The sequence below is a fragment of the Chiloscyllium plagiosum genome, chromosome 17 (genome assembly GCF_004010195.1).
Source record: "Chiloscyllium plagiosum isolate BGI_BamShark_2017 chromosome 17, ASM401019v2, whole genome shotgun sequence".
NCBI classification, from domain to species: domain Eukaryota; kingdom Metazoa; phylum Chordata; class Chondrichthyes; order Orectolobiformes; family Hemiscylliidae; genus Chiloscyllium; species Chiloscyllium plagiosum.
In genome coordinates this window covers 10,867,256-10,887,892 of record NC_057726.1, presented here as the reverse complement: position 1 = coordinate 10,887,892, position 20,637 = coordinate 10,867,256, and the positions used below count along the sequence as shown (strand labels likewise).

At 42.4% G+C, this 20,637-nt stretch overlaps 1 long non-coding RNA gene across 1 annotated transcript; it reads right to left on the bottom strand.

Annotated features, from left to right (window-relative positions):
- Window positions 1–7,595: 7,595 nt before the first annotated feature.
- On the bottom strand, window positions 7,596–15,150 carry LOC122558220. The gene is made up of 3 exons (XR_006314070.1): window positions 14,903–15,150; window positions 12,480–12,585; window positions 7,596–7,989 (listed from the first exon to the last, which is right to left on the bottom strand). It is a non-coding gene; the product is annotated as an uncharacterized LOC122558220 (long non-coding RNA).
- Window positions 15,151–20,637: the final 5,487 nt, after the last annotated feature.

Below are 20,637 nucleotides of genomic sequence, written 5' to 3'. Positions count from 1 at the left end.
CCCCCACCAGTCTTCTCACCCCCATCGCTACCCAATTAGCCCCAACCAGTCTTCTCTCCTCTAGAGCTCAGGCTTATTCACTGTGCTTTCTCTGACAGTGACTGCTGTTCCATTCAGATATATTTGAAGCACACGGCCAAGGGTTAGACTGCAACCCACAATGGATAAGGAGAGACTGTTACGACTCATCATCCTCTGAACAAGAGTCACACATTAACTCTGTTCCTCTCTCCATAGATGCTGCCAGATCTGCTGAGTTTCCCGAGCACCTTCCCATTTTGTTTCAGATCTCCAGCGTCCACAATATTTTGCTTTTAACTGGTCTGGATCCAAGTGTGTTTTTTTAAGAAAAAAAGCAACATGAGACACAAATGCTTCAATTCCATTTACCCTCTTGCTAAACATGTTGGAGTTTAAAGTAGGATGAAATTCGTGTTGTACTAAATCTGGATAGGATCAATATTTTTGGCACTGGGGGCAGTGAGGCTGTTATTTTTAATCTCACCAAGGTGAAAATTAAGCATTGGATTGAAACCACTTTAGTTTACTTCTGCTTGTCATTCATCTGACAGTAATTTATGTATTTTATATCTGATTGTCTGGTTACAAGGTTAAAAATTGCCTTTTTAAACAAAATAATTTGTTTATTGTTACCCCTTGTACATTTTTTTAATTTATTAATAAATTCATGTAGTGGATTTCGCAATGTTTAAGCCAAGCAGGAACACAAAATTATTGTATTGATTGCAATATGTTGCTAAAAGGAAGTTTTTAGTTTGCTTATGTGCATTAATACTGTAAGTATTATTTAATTTTTGTAAATGTTCTTTTGTAATAAAAATGCATTCACAGATTAACTTGTTTGCAGGATTGTTTTTATAACCCATTGAAATGAGAGAAAGTAACCTGTTTGAGCAGAGTGGGGGAAGCTTTACTTATAATCTGGCTGACCGGGGAGTGTTCAAACTACATGCTGAGAGAGATGAGTAATTGGGGTACTGAGTAGGGAATGGCTTCGCCAGTTGGGAAAACCTAAATTAATTGACCTGTTAAGATTGACCCATAATTTCTCCTGCATTCTCTCATTTTTCTTACATGACTCCCAATATTCTCCATCGCTCTGTCTGCCTCAAATGTTATTGTTTCCTATTGGCATTCATCATGATTCAGCAGAAGTTTCAGGTAAAAGGATGTGGATTGCTAGCACACATTCTAGGTGACTTGGACAACATTGTCCACACCATGCCTTCAATGATCCGTCTTCTCTCATGGCACCAAGATCTTCACCTCCTCTCCTGTCTCCCCCGTCATTCTGCTCTGTTGCACTCTGACTGCCTGTTTTTGACATATGTCACAGATGAACCAGACTCTTCAATGATTGAAGATCAAAGCTCTTACCCAAAAATCCCCTGCTCCCTTTCCGATGGCTTCTCTGTTCCCAAGCTAGACCAGAATATGCAAGACCTTGGCTGTAGACTTCCTCAGTACTCATTCCATTTCATTCTGCTGAAACTGGCATCCTGTTTATTTGGAGATGAGATTTCTACCCTGGTTAGAGTGAGCATGGTTGAGCACAACAGCGCACTGCAGAAACTATTGGCAGTGCAGTTGAGTCAGAGCTAAGTTTCTCACCTGATCAGAGTCTGATCCTGGCTCTGCCTCCTCTTTAAAAACCTTCTTTGCATTCTCCTTGCTTCTGACCTCCATTTCTTCAGAACCTTACTCATTAACCTACAAATCCCCACTCTTTGCAAATTCCAAATCATAGAAACCCCACCGTGTGGAAGCAGGCCATTCAGCCCATCAAGTTCACACCGCATCTCTGAAGAGCATCCCACCCAGACTCATCCTTCTATCCCTGCAACAGTGCATTTCCCATGGCTAACTAACTAAGCCTGCTCATCCCTGACCTTTGGCAACTTAACCAATCCAGCCAACGTGCACATCTTTGACTGTGGGAGGAAACCCACACAGTCACAAGGAAAATGTGCAAACTCTGCACAGCCCAGTGTGGGAATCAAACCCTGATCTCTGGTGCTGTGAGGAAGCAGTGCTAACCACTGAGCCACCATGCTGTGCACATTGCAGTCTGCGTGTGTGAGCTTTTCCTGGCACACCCTGTTCTCACTGATCTGCACTGGCTCCCCATCCTTCAACCCAACACAATGCCCATGTGGAAGATGATGGTGGCCAAATGGTAACCTCACCACAGAGAGTTAGATTTCTGACAGTGTTTCAAATTCCACGAACAGCTGCAGGGGTTTAAGTTCAAGCGATGTGATGTGGAATTGACAGCTTGTTTCAGTGAAGGTGACTATTGTTAAAAGTCCATCTCCATCTCTCTCACCCTTTTGATTGTCTGCATTGCCCTTAAAGGGCTTTTCATGTCAGATAAACAATTGGACAACATGGGTGATATACTGATAGTGGTTAATGGATGAAACAAAATACCACAGGTGATGGAAAAAAAAAAATCAGTGTTGTGCCAGGGCACTTCTGGATGTAAAAGAAAAGAATAAAATGTGATTAATCAAAAATGCAGGTGAGCTAAATGGTGCTGGATAACATATGGCAAAGTACCGTGGTTGATTTGGTGGTGAGGAAACGCCATTTCGGTTCAAGACCCACCTGCTGCAGATGTGTATTTCTGAACAGATTGTTTCGAAAATATTAAAAATCCATTCAATGTGCTTTACGGAGGAAAACTCACTGTGCTACATGTGACTCCAGACTTGCAGCATTGTGATTGACTTTTAACTGTCCTCTGAACTTGTACCCACATTTCTACAGTAATTAAGGCTGGAAGACAAATGTCGGCCGAGTCAGAGTTGTCCACATCCCATCCAAAAAAAAAGTTAACATCTTCATTGTCACCTGGAGCTCAGTCCTTTTGCTTCATCACACTTTAACTATCAACTGTAGCCTTATACTGGTTCTTTGATACCTATCATCTGATACTAATCATCTTAAGTAACATGCAAATTGGTATAGAGATTACTAGAGGAACTGTAATAGATGGATAGCGTAGCTCAGTGGTAGCAACTTTGCTTTTAAATTAGAAGATTGAGAGGTTATTCCAGGGACTCGGGCCACGTAATCCAGGGCAGTGCCGAAAGGGTGCTGCACTGTCGGGGATGTGGCATTTTCTTTTTACATTAATTTCAAAACTGAGCCCTCGCTTACCCTTTTGATGGATGCGAAGTGGCTCCAGAGCAATGGTCTGAGGAATGCAGTGAGTTGTCTCCCAGTGTTCCAGCCAGCATTTACCCCTCCACTGCTCTTTTAGTGCCTTCATCTCACAGCTCCTTATGGGGTCTTGCTGTGCATTTTATTGCCTGCCATATTTCTATGCAACTGTGACCACTCCTCATGTGTACCTCATTTGATGCAAAGCACCTGCAAAAGACCAATGGGACTCTTTAAGCTTCCAGGCACATGCAACAAGGGCCACCCCTCAGTCTCCCTTGAAATTCCAATTCAGGGAACCCATTCCCAGTTTCTGGCTTGTCCCTTTAGGTCCAACCTCATGCCTGGCAACTTTAGATTTAAGCATCAGTAATTCCTGTTTTTGGAGGTATTTAATTCAACCTGCTCGATTTGCGCTTTGGCAGTTAAGGGGTTAATGATGATCTGTATTGAAGGAAAGCATCATTAATAGGATAATGTACCTTTGATAAGATAATGGTACATTTCTTTCGAAAACCTTTGATGACGTTTGCACAAGGGGACAACTTCACTGCACATGCGAGTTGATACTGTGTGAGAAAAGATTGTGTGTTGACCTCCTTTTGACAAAATGAGTGTATTAAGATGCATTCCAATGTCTGTAGTTCCAGACAATTCTTGCCTAGGCAGAATAAATCTGTCAAAACCTTGTTCAAAAAAAAAATTGGGTGAGATTTTACTCATGACGTGTATGGAATATAAATTTGTGGCTGCTTCAAATGCACTTCAACATCCAGCAATCGGCAAAGGACATTTTATTTTTGATGCCACAGATTTGGATAATGGAGTCCTTACCTTTAACCGGTACATTAGTTATAACAGAAGGCCTTTAGTAATGAGTTTGTGTAGTAATGAGAATAACATTTATCAAAGTTACTGACCAAAGCTGACAACCAACTTAAGATTCAAAAAGTGTGGTGCTGGAGAAGCATTCCTGATGAAGGGGTTATGCCTAAAATGTCAACTCTCCTGCTCCTTAGATGCTGCCTGACCTGCTGTGTTTTTGCAGCACCACATTTTTTGATTAGATCCGATTCCCTACAGTGTGGAAACAAGCCCTTTGGCCCAACCAGTCCACACCAACCCTCCAAAGAGTAACTCACCCAGACCTATTTCCCCTTTGACTAGTGCACTATGAGCAATTTAGCATGACCAATCCTTTCTGGCACTTGGCTTGGCAGCCAATATCATAGAGTCATAGCGACGTACAGCATGGAAACAGACCCTTTGGTCCAACCAGTCCATACCGACCAGATATCCCAACCCAATCTAGTCCCACCTGCCAGCACCCGGCCCATGTCCCTCCAAACCCTTCCTATTCATATACCCATCCAAATGCCTCTTAAATGTTACAATTGTACGAGCCTCCACCACATCCTCTGGCAGCTCATTCCATCCTCTGCGTGAAAAAGTTGCCCCTTAGGTCTCTTTTATATCTTTCCCCTCTCACCCTAAACCTATGCCTTCTAGTTCTGGACCCCCTCCCAAAGTAAGGAAAAGACTTTGTCTATTTATCCTATCCATGTTCCTTATGATTTTATAAACCTCTAAAAGGTCACCCCTCAGCCTCCGACGCTCCAGGGAAAACAGCCCCAGACTATTCAACCTCTCCCTATAGCTCAAATCCTCCAATCCTGGCAACATCTTTGTAAATCTTTTCTGAACCCTTTCAAGTTTCACAACATCTTTCCGATAGGAATGAAACCAGAATTGCGTGCAATATTCCAACAGTGGCCTCACCAATGTCCTCTACAGCCACAACATGACCTCCCGACTCCTGTACTCAATACACTGATCATAGGCGGGCACTAAAATAGATCGCCCTCCCACCCCATAGACACAACTAAAAAAATATGATTCAACTGAGCCTGTTCAAAGCCCACTTCAAATCAATATGACCCTGGCCAGGATGTAATATGTCAGTTGAGGGTGATCTGGCTGTTTTCATAAAATGATTTGGAGGAAGGTGCTTTGAAGAATGCTCTTTATGCATCACCCTGGGAAGATAGTTCCAAACGTGGGTCAGAAGTCTCACTATCACTTTGTTAATGCCATTTACAGTGCAACAGGACTGAAAGGGATGTCGTGACTAGATGGTTTCTGCCTGATTTTAGATCGAGGGTTGAGTTACCAACATCCTACTCAACTCTCCGCTGGTTAAATGCAGCTTCACATCCACCTAATCATTAGTGCAGGCTTCCGGGTTGTTGGTTGAACAACACAATGGCTACCAGCCCTCACAAAATGGCAGCTGTGCCTGGATCGACAAAGCACCATCTGAAAGCAGAATCCATAGGAAGGTTCCAAAACAATGGGACACTTACCTGAAAAGGAAAGGTTCGATGTGCAATGGGGAAAGAGGGAGTTATCGGGACTATTGGAATTAGAATGCTGGCAGTCATGAGGCAGTAAATGCACACTTTTTGTGTCAAATGATTTGAAATATTAATCATAGAACCATAGCATCTCTACAGTGGGAAACAGGCTGTTCAATCCATCGAGTCCACATTGACCCTATGAAGAGCATCCCACCCAGATCCACCCACCTAGCCTATCTCTGTCACCCTGCATTTCCCATGCCTAATCTACATAGGCTGCACACCTCTGGACTCTATGGGCAACTTAGCATGGCCAATCCACCCGACCCTGGGCATCTTTAATTGTAAAGTTCCTACAATGTACTATGCCCTCTCTGAACCATTACTACAGAGATGTCTTAAACTGTGCTTTTCCTCTGAATTTGAAACTATTGAAGATCTCTGCTACCAACTGCTGATTCTGAACAGTGTGCAGTGCAATATGTGTTAGAATAGACGTTTGAGATGGAGAAAACGGATTATCAACCAGTACAGTCCCAGCCATACACTGCAATCCTGACAATGCACATGATTAGACTTGTTTCAGCAGACTCCACTTAGGCAGCAGCTGGACAAAACAATGTGAGCCTGATAAACACTACAATTTACCATTGGCATCTTACTTACGTCAGGTGTCTAACCTGTGATCGGAGCTACAGCTCACTGAAACCCATATTATAGAATAACTTCTGACCAAAAGGCACAGGGTGAACTTTACAAAGATTCTGTGTCACCAGCAGAGCCTCATACATACCGCTGGCACAGATGAGACCAGAGTCAGCACGTTACCCCATGATTTTGGCTGTAGTAAAAAGAGAATGCTTCTCTGCTACCCATGCACTGAACCATGCCAAAGGACATAAGGGGGCAGTGTTTTTACACAGAGAGTGGTTTGTGTGTGGAATTGCCAGAGGAAATGGTGGATGCAGGTACATTACACTGTTTAAGAGATATTTGGATAAATACATGAATAGAAAAGGCTTGGAGGTATATGGACCAAATGCAGGCAGATGGGCCTAGTTTAGTTTGGGAGTACGATCAGCTAGACTGTTTGGATGAAGGGTTTGTTTCCACGCCATATGACTCCATGACTATGGCTCCATGACCCTTATCATCACAGTGCTCCTCACACTGGCTTCACTACATTGCTTCCTTGTCCAACACATCCACAAATTTAATAATGTCGTCGTATTCAAATCTCTTCTTAATCTTGGGGATTATCAGATCAGCCATGTTCTCACTGAATAGCAGAGCAGATCGATGGGCTGAATTGCCTGCTTGTACTCCCTTATCTTCTGGCCTTATGACCTTCCTGCTTCATGACCCCCTGTCCCATTCATTGAGGGATCAGTATCAGCCAGGGAGAATTCTCCAGTTTTTCTTTGCAAAATGCTATGAAATTGTTTGTCATCCATTTGAGAGGGCAGGCATGGCCTCCATTTAAAGTTTAAATAGAAATACATTAAACAGAAATAAAGTTTTGGTCTTTCTTTTTTTTTGTTTTCATTGAGACGCACTCATTCAGTTTGAGTCATCATCCTTCTCAAAAAGTAACGCTGGATGCAATCACATCCGAAGAGCAACAGAAAGCTTACTCCATAATTGTGTGTGTGTGTGTTTGTGTGTGTGAGAGAGAGTGTGTGTGTGTATGTGTGTGAGAGAGAGAGTATGTGTGTGTGAGAGAGAATGTGTGCATGTGAAAGAGAGAGAATGTGTGTGTGTGAGAGAGTGTGTATGTGTGTGTGCATGCATGTGTGTGTGCGTGTCTGTGTGTGTGTGTGTGTGTGAGAGTTGTATGTCTTTGTGTGCGTGTGGTTTTCCTTTGGAATAAAGCTAACACATGCTTGTGATAAAAACCCCATCTGTGAAGTCTTTGAATGTGTCAAAAATATTGTGCAGCAATTCCCACGTGGTTTTGGTGAACCAGGAGATTCTCCTACCATGGATATACCTGAAGATTTTACAGATTGATTATTAACCTGTTTTGAATTAGAATTAGATTTTATTGGCATGTACACTTGAGTAGAGGAATACAGGAGAACAGCGTGAAGTGTACAAAGTCACCATTGTCCAGCACCCCATTGGTCACAAAAACCAAGAAGAAAAAAAGAAATAAAGCCAAAAGGAAAGAAAAATGTCCAGATCTATAGTCCTATCTCAATAAAATTGTAATGGAAATGTCCAGCCTCCACTGCAGGCTCCCGGGCCTAGCTGCACTGCGGTGTTTTGCTGCTGTCATCGCCTCCAATCTTCAGGAAAAGCTTTGCCCCCACTGTCCCCGTTACCACCGCCAACCCCAATGGACAGGTGGAGTCGTGAACTCACTGCCACTGTCAACAGGAGCCTGCCGCCATTCTATGCACAGCGTGCTCTCAATCCTGTGCCAATGACCCTGCTGCAAAAGGTGCTAAAGGAAAGAAAATGAAAAGATAAAAATAAAGGAACAGAAGTGAAAAGAGGTAAAAAGGAAAGCAGACAGGAGCTGAGGAGCTCTGGGCTGAGAAACCCAAAGGCAGCTGAAACTACTCCACCGTCATCTTCGAAGACACACACATTGTTTGGACACACTGTAGTTCACTGTCCATGTTCATCAGATTGTGAAGTGAACCTTAGGGTCATGAACCTGGACTCTCTGGTCTGAAGGTTGGGGACAATACCAACCTGCATCGCAAGACCATCCCAATAGCCAAGTTAAAATGAAGAGAAAGGAAGTGTAGGGAAATCAGTGAAGACAATGGAGACTGTGGGGGGGACTGCCTTCATAGTTCTGTCCTTCCAAATTATTTTTCACAGGATCAAATAGCTCCAAAGTTGGCCATTTAGCTCATCATACCTGTGCTAGCCCCTCGTAGGCCATTCCAATTAGTGCTACCCTCTGTCCTTTTCATCCTATATGCCTGCATGGTTTTCCTTTTCATACATTCATCCAATTCCTTTCTGAAAGTTGCTAATGAACCTGCAAACACACACTGGATGTGTTGATGTCAAAATTGCACACAAAGAAACATTCCCGAGGGGTGCTGATGGGAAAAAATAGACTTATAGGAAAGATATCCAAAGACATGATCGAAGGTGTTTGAGAAGGTTTTGGAAGACAATCGGTGAGGTTGAAAGTCCTCCAGAAGCAAGGAGTGTACAGTTTTTGTCATCAATGATTGATTGGAGGCTTGTAATAGGCAGCAGAGTTTGGGGAGAACATAGCATTAAAGTAATTTGAAGAGATGCCAATATAATAGAGAGCAACAGATTTATTAAAGGACAAGATTTATCAGGAGGTTGCTCGGATTGGATTGTTAAGTTGGAGTAAGTTTTGGGATGGCATTGTGGCTCAGTGGTTCACGTTGCTGCCTCACAGCACCAGGGCTCAGGGTTCGATTCCAGCTTTGGGCTGACTCTCTGTGTCAAGTTTGCACATTCTCCCTGTGTCTGTGAGGGTTTCCTCCAGGTACTCCAGTTTCCTCCCACAGACACAAAGATGTGCAAGTTAGGTAGATTGGCCATGCTAAATTGTTCATTGTATCCAGGGATGCGCAAGCTAGGTGGATTAGCCATGGGAAATGTAGGATTAGAGGGATAGGGAGGGGGAGTGGGTCTGAGTGAGATGCTTTGTGAAGAGTTGGTGTGGCCTCGATTAGCTGAATGGCCTGCTTCTTCACTGTAGAGATTCTATGATTAAAGGTTGAATAGGCTAGAGCTGTTTCCTTTGGAAGAAGGAAGGATGAGGAGTTAATTAGTCAAAGTGATATAAATTACGAGGAACTTAGATTAGATAGAATTGACTCATTCCTGTTAGCAGAGGTGAATAATTGGGTCATAAATTTAAAGCAATTGATTGGAAGATTAGAGGGAGATTACGTTGTAAATCATGTGGTGGATCTGGAACTAACTGTCTCAAAAGATGGCATTGCCAGAAAAACTCATTATTCTTAAAAACAGAATACTTGGAGAGGCTCTTGTAATGCCTTGGCCTACAGAGCTCCTGGCCAGCAGAGGTGCTGACCAGCAGAGGTGCTTAAATTTTTAGATTAGATTATCCCTACAGTATGAAAACAAGCCGTTTGGCCCAACACGTCCAAACTGACTCTCCGAAGAGTAACCCACCCAGACCTATTCCCCTACCCTATATTTACCTCTGACTAATGCACCTAACACTGCAGGCAATTTAGCACGGCCAATTCAACTGACCTGCACATCTTTGGATTATGGGAGGAAACCAGAGCACCCGGAGGAAACCCACGCAGACACGGGGAGAGTGTGCAAACTCCACACAGTCACCTGAGGCAGGAATTAAACCCAGGTCCCTAGTGCTGTAAGGTAGCGATGCTAACCACTGAGTTTTGATGCTGCCCAAGTTGGGGAAGGCGGTCACATATTAGACATATCTGTTGTTCAATAATCCAAAATTCACATCAATGCCCGAGGGAACATGGGTTTAACCACCATGGCAAAGGCAGGAGCTTACTTCTTTAACTAAAACATTTGGGATTATACAGCTCATCTCAGTGATGTCAACCACAGCTTTTTTGGACATCTAAAAACTCACCCAATTCTCTATTGGCCTCTGCTGTCCTTACCTGGTCTGGCCTACATGTGTCTTCAGACCCACAGCAATGTCGTTTACTCTTCACTACCATCTGAAATTAGTTTAAGGCTAACTCTGGAAGGGCAACAAATGGTAGGCTTGCCACTGATGTCCATATCCTGAAAGAATCCAATCAGGACTTGGAAGGAGTGATTAAGCTGGATTAAGTGATTAAGCCAGCACAGACATGAAGTGGTAAAAAGCCCATAGTTCTGTCCTTGGTCTTAAACTCTTAGCTTTAAAATATTAACCTGATCTTATTTGTGTCTTCTGTTCAATCTAACTTGATATTAATTTAATCCGGAGCTTAATTCAGATAAGGTAATGTATTTTGGAAGATCAAATTCAAAAGTGAATTATACAATAATATACAGTGCTTAAGAGCACTAACATAGGGAGGGATCTGGGTGCACAGGCTGACAGGTCCCTGAAAGTGACAATGCAGGAGGGTAAAGTGGTCAAGAAGGCACACAGCACGCTTACCTTCATTGGCCGGGGCATCGATTATAAAAGCTGGCAAATTATGTTGGCCGCACAAAATTTTAGTTAGACCACATTTAGAATATTGCATGCAGTTCTGGTTGCCACACTCCCAGAAGAAGGTGGTTGCTTTCAAGAGAGTGCAGAGAAGATTTGCCAAGCTGTTTCCCTGGTCTGAAGTGTTTTCGTTATGAGGACAGGTTGGATAAACCCAGTTGCTTTCACTGGAAAGACAGAGGATGCGAGGCAACCTGATAGAGGTCTACAAAATCATCAGAGCCATAGAGAGGATTGGATAGTCAGAGGTTTATTTCCAGGGTGGAAATGTCAACTATAAGAGGGTTCAGGTTCAAGGTGAGAGGGGAAAGTTTAGGGGAGAAGTGCAGGGAAAATGGTTCAGCCAGAGAGTGGTGGGAGTCTGGAACATTCTACCAGCGGGGGTGGTGAAAGCAGATACATTAGCTACGTTTAAGGCAAATCTTGATAATCCCATGAATGGGAGGCGAGCAAAGGGATAGAAACCACATTTGGGCAATAAGTAGCAAATCTAAATAAGGATTAGGAATTGGTGCAAGAGCACTACTCCCATGCTGTATTGCACTGTATTGCATTAATTATGAAGCATGATCCCACAAGCCATTTTATGCAGTATCAGGAGATCTGCAGAGCATGGGTTAAATCTGAACCACCTTATGCAGATACAACAGTGCATTATGTTGGAATAACGTGGCAGATATCTCCTTTAAAACAAAACAGATGTAACCAAGTTAACACATGCTCTGCAGACATGTAGATTCACAGCATTCAGATCTGCATGAGCAGATACAGTTGCCTTACCCTTAGTTTGAACCTTAAACGAACTGAGGTGAAACGTTTGCCATTTTCGCTTTGAACCACCAGGTGGCACACACAAGAAAAAAAAATTTGCATGACAAGAAACTATCCAGCTGGGAAAGTTCTGACTGAAGACAGTCGACGGCACAACTTTTAAAGTAGTCAACAGCTCTGGTTGCTTTTGCATATTGTTTTCATTTTAATTGAGCTAAAGTAGCAATTGTCTTTCTAAAACTTTGCAATGATGAGAAAGTGGAGTGGGGCCAGTAGATTTTGATGATAGCTGACCCGGCAATGGACCTATGTTGGCACACTGTCTATAAATTGCACTTAAAATGAGTGGTTTGCAGCACATCTGTCCAAGTCATGGGTGACCTTAACAGCTGGAGAGAGTGCTGTTTGTGTGTTTTCTAAGCTATATATGAGAATGAGAAAGGATATGTAGTGGCTGCATACAGCTGTTGCTGACTGCAACTACTGAGCAGACTCATTACACACTTACTTGTACCGAATCTAGGGTTTGAATTGGGTTTGAAAGGACTTAGAGATTTTTAGATAAGAGAAAGCACACTCTTGTGCCATAACCCTCTCAAATGGAATCAGTAAAACAGTGCGATATGCAGTAAATGTAACTTAGAGACAGGTCATTTAGCCACGCTGGTGGGTTTACACAACATGAACATTCTCCCGTCCACTGCGTCACACCTTTTTCATGTAGTTTGCTAGTTTTTTCTCCCTCATGTACTTACTCAGCCTCCCCTTATTCACACATTGCTGTTTACTGGAGCTTGCTGGGTAGAAACTGGTTGGTGTGTTTCACAGCATTACTAGAATTAAAACTCTCCAAAATTACTTAATCTATTCAGTGTAATTGCAGTTACAGATGGGCAACTATGCTGGTCTTGTCAGTAAGACATACTCCCCATGGAAGCAGGAAACATTTAAGTCTACAAGCTTGGTTAATTAAGATTTCTGAGAACTATGAAGCAGAAGAGTCTTACCTTCAGAAAAAAATATATTCGAGGGATGTATCATAGCCAAGTGCAGTATATATTGGGGCTCATGGTTATTTGACCTGAGTCTTGTCCGGTAAGTATAGCTTGCTTCCTGGAAAAAAAAACAAAACATCATACCCTACAATGCAATTCCGTGTTATAGAGTCATACAGCATGGCAACAGGCACTTCGGCCCATACTGACCAGGTTTCTTGAATTGACCTAGTCCCCCCCTGTGCTTAGCAAAAGAATATTCCAATTATACCATTTCTGTTGATTCGACTTAAGTCAAAAACTACTTTGTAGTGCTGTGGCAAAAAATAAAAGAAACAAACAACTTTAAATTGTGATTAAAACAACTCTGGATTCTATTTTGGCAGCTTCACAGACGATGCTGCATTTTGCAGGATTTAACCACGTTCCAAGCTCACTATGAAATGTACTGCTCCACTTTGAAAAGCTCTTTCAGTGTGAAGTTGACAGACTTTTTTTTAAAGAAAATGTTTCTGCAGCCAGCAGAGAAGTGTTAGATTTGACCGAAGGTTAGTCAGCATCTGAAAAAGCAAGGAAGTTCAATGGTCTCAAAATTACTCGGGGTCACGAGGGGATGCAATGGAATATAGTGTGTGAAAATGTGAGATTATGTACTTTGACTGAAAGAATAGAGGAGCTGTCTAATTTTTTTTAGATTAGTTACAGTGTGGAAACTGGCCCTCCAGCCCAACAAATCCACACTGACACGCAACCCACCCAGATCCATTCACCCCTTCACCCCTTCACCTAACACTACAGTCAATTTTAGCTTGGCCAATTCACCTAACCTGCACATTTTTTGGACTGTGGGAGGAAACCGGATCAAACCCATGCAGACATGGGGAGAATGTGTAAACTCCAGTTGCCTGAGGTAGGAATTGAACCCAGGTCTCTGGTACTGTGAGGTAGCAGTGCTAAACACTGTGCCACCGTGCCACTCACAAATTGAGAAAGACAGCAAAAAGCTACTGAACAGACAAATTTGGGAATCCTCAGCCATGAATCATACAAAGCTAGTCTCAAAATTCAATGGATAATAGTGAAGGCTAATGGATGTTAGCCGTATTTTAAAGGGAATGGAATATAAAAAGAGGGATGTTCTGCAAAACCTTTACCAAGCACTGGTCAGACTACAATTGGAATACTGCAAACAGTTTTGGGTCGCTTATCAAATGAAAGCTCTGCAGGTCGTTCTGCGATAGTGTATGGTTCGTTAACGCAAATTCACTGTAACATGATTGATGAATTGAGGATACTGTTTCTGAACTGCAAACATTTAAAACGTGTGTTGGCTGTAATGCAATTACATCACCAACACTTTAATCGCTGTTTCTAAATCGTGATTTTTCTATAATGCAGTGTCGCATAATAACATAACCATTGTGTTAGAGAAGAACTGACTGTACTGGAATTGGAGGCAGCCCAGAGAAAGTTCATTCGGTTGATACCAGGTTAGGAGGGACTGTCTTTTGAGGAGAGGTTGAGTCAGTGTAGTTCTGCGATAGTACTGTAAAGGACCCTTTCCCAATGGTGGAAAGATCAATAGCCAGGGACATAGATTTGAGAGAAGGGGCAGAAGGTTTCGAGGAGATGTGAGGGAAAAGTACTTTCACCCAGAGGGTGATGGGAATCTGAGCTCACTGCCTTGTCAGGGTGATAGAAACAGAAACCCTCATAACATTCAAGAAGTATTTTGACTTGCACTTGCAATCTCAAGGCAGATAAGGTTATGTGCCAAGTGCTGGTAAATGGGATGAGAATAGTTAGGTGTCTGTTTCTGACTGGCATAGGTTAAATGGGCTCAACAGCCTTTTTTATCTGCTGTACACCTAAGTCACTTCCAGACTGTCAGAGGTCTTGTCTTTTGAATGAGATTAGAATCCTATTTCTTTTGAATCCTTGTGAAATATTAAGTTAATCTGCAGCACATCCACCATTCCATTCTCCTTCTTGAGTCACCTCTCTAACCTCAATTTTCTGACTCAAGCATTTTCTTTTGAATTAATTTTAACCCCCCACGCTCCTTCCTCTACCCATTTCAATGCAATATTGGCAGACTCCTCATGCTTGTTACTGCCAACTTGATGCTTGCCTGCTTCCTGTTCAAGCCTTCGTTCTCTCCGAGTGGTTCAATCTTCAAACAGTTTGCAGCCAGTTTAAATATTATGACATTTCAAGTGATTTATTTTCACTCAGGTGCAGTTTTTGTTTGTGTGTTATGGGGGAAGACGAAAGGGTATTGTTTTATTCCTGACCTCTTGTTTTCAGAATACTCACCCCACCAGAAACCTGGAGTGTTGCAAATGTGAGGCTTTGGAGACAACACAATCGAAGCATTGATTTGATGATTTTATTTTTGTTGGCTGCTAGCAACAGCTAAGGAAACTCGAGCCTACCTGTATAAAGTCACAGCAGGGTAGCTGATGCAGGTGTCCTTTGTAAGTGCCTTCCATTCTCTTCAGCGAATCAGCTGTTGGAAATGTTGAGACTTTTTATACCTGTCAAGCAGGACTTCAAGAGGAATATTTTAAGGACAGAATGAAGCTGCCTCGTCAGGATTACTTCAGCGAAGGTTTGTTTCCATCTCATCGTGCTCCTCAGACGTGACCACGTCCTCATCACTGAGTCCTTCGGACCAATCCCCTGGCACAGTAGGAATGGGCACTGCAATGTTTTAACAAGTCTTAATTGGCACACAGCCATCTCCCCCTGCCATGCTGCAGACCATTCCATTCTCCTTCTTGAGTCACCTCTCTAACCTCAATTTCTTTTGAATTAATTTTAACCCCCACTCTCCCTCCTCTACTCCTTTGCACTCAACACCCCCCAGCCCCCTCTGAGAGGGGGGAAGCACTTCTCAACAACATTCTGCCATTTGGCGCTTCTAGCATTCAATTGCTGTATGGGACTATTATAGCCCAGTGGTAATGACCCTAACTTTGGGCCAGGAGGCCGAGTTCCACGTCCCACCTGTTTAGGGTGTGCATTGCACACATCTGAGTGCATTGATCAGAATAAATGCATTCAGTTGTTGTGTACTCAATTATGCGAGTCTGATAACTCGTCTATGTTCACTGTGCTTGATTGGTTAAGCCTGGGTGTGGACTCAGAGCAAAGTGAACAGACACTCCCCACAGAAGCTACAGGGCTACTGAACTATCAGAATGAATGCAGATATTTTGTGCTTTCGGATGAAATAATTCCATGAAGGCAATTCACTTCTTATTTACACGTTTATTTATACTACATGACACTGACTCAGCTAGCTCAGAGCCAGCTCCCATAGTGAGCAGAACCTCTGACATTTCTGGTTATTTATTTATTTTTCTTTTGTTACACTCCTGTTTATATCCATCAGCCAGCTCTCTCTGATTGGACCAGGTTAACAACCCCAATTAGGGAATTCATAGTCAATGAGATCCACCTAGCTGACTTCATTCTAATCACTACACCAGAGATGTTTTCAAATTCTTGTAAATAAATCATTGGAAACAAATGCCATCTCAGCATTTGTCTGAGGCAAGTCAAACATACACAGTACATAACAGAGCTTTCCTTTCAAATGTGTCTAATCCTAAATCTACATTTATTGAATATTTCCTTTCTGCCTTCCCAAGTTCAAAGCTTTTACTTAATTTCCAGAGGTTGCATCACGTCTTAACTTAGTAAAAGTTCCAATGTTTTCCTGGAACTCATCCCATCTGGACACTCTCACTTGAAAGCCTTGATCTAAATCGTCAACCCTGTACCTGTATCCTTATTGCATAAACTACTTAGTTGGAAAGGGTTAATGAACATCATCACAAGATCAGCTCCAGCCATTGGGACAAAGAGGACCACTTCTCAACAGGAGCTGTGTAGTGTGTGAACTGCAAAGTCTCAATCTCAAAGATGTTGTCCTCCTGCTAATTTCAATGCAGCTAAACAGTAGTTTATACTAACTCTTAAGTCTTATCTGAGGTCTCACAAATGGCTATCATGTAATTTAGATGTAAGTAACTAGCCATTAAGTACTATGTAATAAACCTACTCACTTCATTAGGACTGAGCCTGAACTACTTGGAATAGAATTCATTATATTGATGTTTGCATGAATGATCACTTAAAGACCATTTTTTGGACTTCACCTGGTTGGGAAGTGAAACGTGTACTTTTCAACACAGAACATATTTACTGTGGTTACAGGAACATGCTTGATATCTCCTCAAATTCAGTCTGCCTTGTTATCTTGCCCACCAACCCCTTTCTCACTGGTTTTTAGTAGGGGAGGATTCTACCCCAAATCTTGCATTTATATACTGCCTTGCATAACTCAGGATGCCCCAAAATACTTTACAAGAATGAGGCACTTATAAAGTGTAGGCAGGGCTGTAACGTAAGAAACTCAGTAGCCAATCTTCACAAAAAAGTGTTTCACAATTAATAATGGCAAACCCAAACCAACTGCAATGCTATACTGAAGTGGGGATCCTAATTGTTCTGTGAGACCAAATTTAAATAACTTTAAAATGTTGGCTTAATATTCAAATGACACAAAACAGTCGTCATAAAAAGGGTTGGCCGTGACAGTGTGGGGTGATAGCAGATGTTTCACTGGACATTTAATGAGGAGGTAATGACAATGGTAATGTCAGTGGGTTCATTACCCAGATACCCAGGTTAATCCTTCAAGGAGGCAGGGAAAATCTCAGCCTGGCAGGCAGTGGAATTTCAATTCAATTCAAATCAAAAAATCCTGAATTAGCAAAGAAGCCAGTCTATTGGTAATTATGAAAGCATTATTGGTTTGTGTAAAACCCCACCTGATTGATTAGGGTCTTTCAGGGAATGAATTCTGCTATTCTTAATCAGTCTGGCCTACACATGACTCCTGAACACATAGGAGCAGGCCATTCAGCCCATCGCACCTGCTCTGCTATTCAATCTGATCATGTTTGATCAAACCTATCAATGCCTTATATTAACCTGATCTTCATAATTCTGCACTACATTGGTAATCAGAAATGTACTGATCTCGACCATAAACATACTCAAACTCAGAGTGCCCACAGTCCTCCATGGTAGAGAATTACAAAGGTTCACAATTCTCTGAGTAAAAACAAAATTGCGTCATCCCGAACTTAAATGACATTCCCTTATTTTTAAAGTGTACTTCTGGTTTCAGCTTCCTCCCATCAGGGGAACCATCTTACCTTCATCTACCCTGCCCAACCCTGAAATAACTGCACAGAGGCTGGTACCCTGTCACCAAGTCACCCTTTATATCCTTGTGCACAGTACACTGGCTGTGCCAGCCAGCTTGGAGTCAGTTCCCCTGAACTGAGGAGATTCTGAATCCCCTGGTTGTTTTATCAAACTGTACCAAATGCAAACAGTGAACAATGAAAAATAAACAGCAGTTTTCAGGGGAAAGGGGCATCAAGGCCAAGCCCCAAACTTACCGTAAAACCAATTTGCAGGGAAATGCGGATGAACCTCAAATCCCACCTTAACTTCCCAAAGAAGAAACAATAGCCACAAACACATACAAAACAGTCTGATCAATGAACAATAAAACAGTGCAAATCACACAGACACCCCTGGTAAATCAGCAAACTCACCTGTTTATTTATTTTTTTGAGAGTAAGCAGGATGTCTGACACTCCTGTTTAATGTTTTTTTCCCCCACACTACCACCTAACTGCAGTAGTGCTTATTTTAACTCACCTGTTTATATCAGTCAGCCAGGGTTGGCCTGTGTTAAATGCTCCAATCAAGGATCTCATAGTCAATGAGGTCCACCTGGTTCCAATTGCTACATCCCTTTATGAATTTTGTCAGTTTCACCTCAAGAGCATACAAGCCTAGTTTGTCTTCCTAAGACATTCGCATCATTCCTGGAACAAGGAAGGATGACACTCCAGACCCATAACAATGTGCTTGATCCACTACTGTCCTCTGAAATTGGCTGGGAAAGCCAGTCAATTCTAGGGCAGTTAGGGATGTAGCATCAACTACTGGCCTTGCTCTCCTCCTCATCCTATGAAAGAATAAAGAGAAACAAAATCCCTCCTCTGCTCCTTACATCCTTTCCTTCTGTGAAAAAGGATTTGGATTTATTTGGTGCTCTTCATGATTACCGAATATACCAAAGTGTTTTATAACCAATAATTTGAAGTATAGTTTCTGCTGGAACAGAAGAGGCAGCTGATTTGCAAACAGGGATAGGATAATGGCTATTTAATCTGTTTTTGTAACGTTCATTAAGAAGTAAAACATATCGACCAGATAACTCTCCCATTCCTCTTTCAAATAATAACATGCCCTCTTACATGCCCTCATGCCCTCCATGATTTTTAGCAAAGCATTTGGTCAGGTTCTATGAGAAAGTGAGGACTGCAGATGCTGGAGATCAGAGCCGAAAATGTGTTGCTGGAAAAGCGCAGCAGGTCAGGCAGCATCCAAGGAGCAGGAGAATCGATGTTTTAGGCATGTGACCTTCTTCAGGAATGGTAAGGTTCCCCAGGGTAGGCTCATTCAGAAAGTAAGGAGGCATGGAAGATACTGGGAAATCAGGATGTCTGAATACAGAATTGACTGGCCCATAGAAGACAGAGGGTGGTGGTAGATGGAAAGTATTTAGTCTGGAGTGGTGACCAGTGGTGTTCTGCAGGGATCAGTTCTGGGACCTCTGCTGTTTGTGATTTGATAAATGACTTGGATGAGGAAGTGGAAGGGTGGGTTAGTAAGTTTGCTGATGAAACAAAGATTGGTTGAGTTGTGGATAGTGTGGAGGGCTGTTGTAGGTTGCAGTAAGATATTGACAGGATGCAGAACTGGGCTTATAAGTGGCAGATGGAGTTCAACCTGAAAAAGTGTGAAATGATTCAGTTTGGAAGATGAATTCAAATGCAGAATATATTGTTAAAGGCAGGATTCTTGGTAGTGTGGAGGAACAGAGGGATCTTGGATTCCATGTCCATAGATCCCTCAAAGTTGCCACCCAATTTGATATGCATATGGTGTGTTGGGCATTAACAGGGGGATTGAATTTAAGAGCCGCGAGGTTATACCACAGCTCTGTAGAGCCCTGGTTAGACCACACTTGGAATATTGTTTCCAGTTCTGGTTACCTCATTATAGGAAGGATGTGGATGCTTTACAGAGGATGCAGAGGAGATTTACCAACATTCTGCCCTGGATTGGAGGGCATGTCTTATGGAGAAAGGTTGAGGGAGCCAGGGCTTTTCTAATTGTTGCGAAAGAGAATGAGAGGTGACTTGGTTGAGGTGTACAAGGTGATGAGAGGCAGAGATAGAGTGAATAATCAAAGACTTTTTCCCAGAGCAGAAATGGCTATCACGAGGGGGCATAAGTTTAAGATGACTGGAGGAATATTTAGGGGAGCTGTCAGAGGTTGGTTCTTTACACAGAAAGTGGTAGGTGCATGGAATGCACTGCCAGCAGTGATAGTAGAGTCAGATACATTAGGGACATTTAAGCGACTTTTGGATAGGCTCATGGATGAAAGTGAAATGAAGTGTATGTAGGTTAGTTTGATCTTAGAGTAGGATAAAACAGTAGCACAACATCAAGGGCCGAAGGGTCTGTACGGTGCTATACTGTTCTATGTTCTATGTCCCCTTAAGAGTGCAGGTAAGGTGCTCAGGTAAACCTCTCCACCAAGAGCACAAAACTTTTAACATTGCAGCATTCCTTCAGTTTTGCAATGGAATGACAGCTTAATTGTGACCAGTTTCCAAAAGTGTCTTTGAGTTCACAGCCTTCCAACTCACAAGAGTGAGCCATGTCTGATATTGTGGTGTAGGGGAGATATAGCTCATCAGAAAAATGTTGCTAAAATTCAGGCTCATTCATTCTGTTGCAGTGCCACCTGCTGTGCTTCAGGAGATTTACAGCAAGTTAACAAATGATGAATGATATTTGTCCCCCTTTCCCCCCCGTCTCATTTCTGTGCCTTTTAGGAGAACTGGAAACTGAATATGTCAAAGGGCAACTGTCAGATTGCTTGACTTATTTAAGAGGAAGGATTAATTGCATATCTTGTGCCAAATTAAATAGAAATTATTCATTTCATTAGCAGCTTGCTGCTGAAACATAGGCTTCATTAAATCACCAAGAATTGAAACCA